This window comes from Loxodonta africana, chromosome 7, assembly GCF_030014295.1.
Source record: "Loxodonta africana isolate mLoxAfr1 chromosome 7, mLoxAfr1.hap2, whole genome shotgun sequence".
Taxonomy (NCBI): domain Eukaryota; kingdom Metazoa; phylum Chordata; class Mammalia; order Proboscidea; family Elephantidae; genus Loxodonta; species Loxodonta africana.
The window spans coordinates 81043545-81046374 of NC_087348.1; positions in this window are offsets into that span (position 1 = coordinate 81043545).

Consider the following 2830-nt stretch of genomic DNA (forward strand, 5'->3'; position numbering starts at 1 on the left):
ATGGAACAGGCAGGGATCAGATCAGAAGTACACTTTTAGACATTTTGAGTTTGAACAGCGATGAGACATACAGGTGAAAGTGTATAATAAACACTTGGATCTACAGGCTTGGCTCTCAAGTAAGATATAAAATTTGGAATTGATTACTGATTGTAATTAAAGGAATGGGAATATATCGTAAAAAGAAAAGGAAACCCACAAAAAAGCCAGAAAAAACCCCACATCACCCATATTTTCTGGTAGGGAGACTAGCATAACGATAAAACAATGGGAGTAGAAACAAAACAAGAGACTCACAGAAGAAAGCACCACAAAATAGATGGTAGTCAATTAGGAGGGTATGCTCAACTGCATTTAAGACTACCCATAGAGTGTATAAGTTCCCTGTCTATATAAGCAATTTAATTTTTTAAATGCTTTACAATATTTATGGGCCCATGTGAAGTAAAGTGATTAATCAAGAAAACTTAGGATAATGGATAGAGAAAAAAAATCTTATATATTTATTTATTGTCCCGTCAGGTTCTTTGAAGTGTTAAGGCTCTATCTCTTCCTGTTCAGTCCATGTAGCATTTCTTCATGTTCTTTATTGCCAAGTGTGCCTTTCCTAGCTAATTCTATATCTTCCACCAGAAGAAAACTGTACTAATACTGCTATTACTCGTAATACTATGACCCTTTGAAACAAGTTTTATTAACTATATAGATCATTTGCCTCTACAGTTCCTTAATAGCATTTATTTAATGCCAGTTACAACACTACTCATGATACTACTGTATCACCCTTCATGGTGCCCATAAACATTGGCTTCTAATGAGTCTCTCAAAGATTGCTACTGTTCTTCATTAATAATGACCACGTCTCCAAGTCTTGACCAGAGTATACAGTAAAGTGTGAACAGTAATTTTCCGGTCATGTTAAATTTACCGTTCACTTTAACACATTCTTTTTTGGACTCTTTAGGCCATAATCAATGCAATTTCTACAGTGATATCTTTCAACATTGGCCATGGTTTCTCTAAGGAGACCAAGAGTTTTCCATAACATTCCACAATAAAGCATATGTCTAAAAGAAGGACTTTCCATTCAGTTGTTATTACAATCAAAAGAGAAAACTTTTCAATTTCAATGGCAAAATGCCTTGTTGCCTTGTATCATATTGCAATGAATCCAGTGATATAAAATATGCAATTTATGAGGCTGAAATTTGAATTACAAAACAGAACATTTCTTTTATGCATAAAATTATATGTTTGTATGTTCTATTCCTAAACTAATGGGCATAACATAAAATGACATTTGAAATTTATCCATTATGCTGTTTGTTCTGAAAAAAATAATTTATCTTACCTTCATTTCAGCAAAGTCATTATGTTGTTGTAATCCAAATTTTTGAATAATAAACACTCTATTGACTATTGCCAGTAATGCTAAATTAGATACTCCTCCTGTGTCATTAAACTCCAAAGGTAGATTTTTTTTTTTTTTAATTTAAGAGAAACTTCACTGTACTAAAGTGAAGTAATAACTGGAATTGTCAATAAAATTCTCAAAACAATTACTGAAATTTGGAAATGAATTATGAAATTACATATGTTTAACCATTGTAATGATGTTGCACACAGTAAAGTATAACACAGTATTTGAATTTTATGTAGTAATCAATGCCAATTAAATTGTGATTATTTTCATCCCTTAATGCATTTCTTAAATTATGCTTTCAAAAATTTCAGATGTATACAGAAAACTGAAAATAGCTGTGTGTTGCTCAATTTGTTCAAGCCTAAAATGGGAAAGATGTAAATAACCAGAAAGTAAGGATGATGGGGGCAGGCGGTGGTTTCTGGGAGAAGCACTTGGAAGTAGAATTTTTTATGGGTGAGTTTGAGTGAGAGGCTGTGGATTCAGTGTGTGAAGTCCTTACTCCTAACCCAGGCGGGTGCTATCCACATACATTCTTTCAAGAGAAATGGGTCCCCGTGAACATAATCCCAGAGGTTCCTTCAAAGCAAGAAGGAATTACAAGACACAAAGATGTCAGAATTAGAACACAAGGCTATTAAAAGACTTGCTATAACTGCATTCCATATATTTAAAAAATATAAGTGGAGATATGGAAGACACTTTAAAAACCAAAATTAAGAGGTGGAGCCAAGACGGCAAAACAGACACTTCTGGTGAGCCTTCTTTACAACCAAGACTCAATAAAACAAGTGAAACAACTATATTTATGACAAACTAGAAGCCCTGAGCATCAAAGGCAAGCTTAGAAAATGAACTGAGGGCAGGCGGAGGAAGAGACTGTTCAGAAGGGGGGAGGAGTTACCGGACCCGAATCACTGGAAGCCCTCAGGCACCATTCCTGGGAGTGGCGGTGGCATGCTGATACTAGCGTTCTGCCACAGTTTGCTCAGGGAGAAGCAGCCAGCCACACAGCCTACTTAGCAAAAGCTAAGTACTTGCCTATAGTTTACCACTCCCCCCCACCCACAAGCCAACTTCAGTGGCTGAACTCCCTGGGCCTGAGATAAGCCGTGTTGAGTGCCTAGAGCCATCCTCCCAGCCTTGGAGAAGGAAAAAATTTACAAATGGGAGAAAAGATAATTTGCAATTTCCACTAACAGGGGAGCTCAGGACAGAAGCAGCTCCTCTCCAGGCATAAACGGTCCATGGACTTTGAGTACCTTTCCCGTCTACATGGACCTGTGTGGGCCTATTTCAGTAGAATAGGCCTTCGTTGGCAAACTCCAACCATTTCAGCTGTGTGACAGAGAGTTGGGGGTTTGATGTTTCATATTGCTTTGTCTATTAAGCAGGGTCCTCACCTAC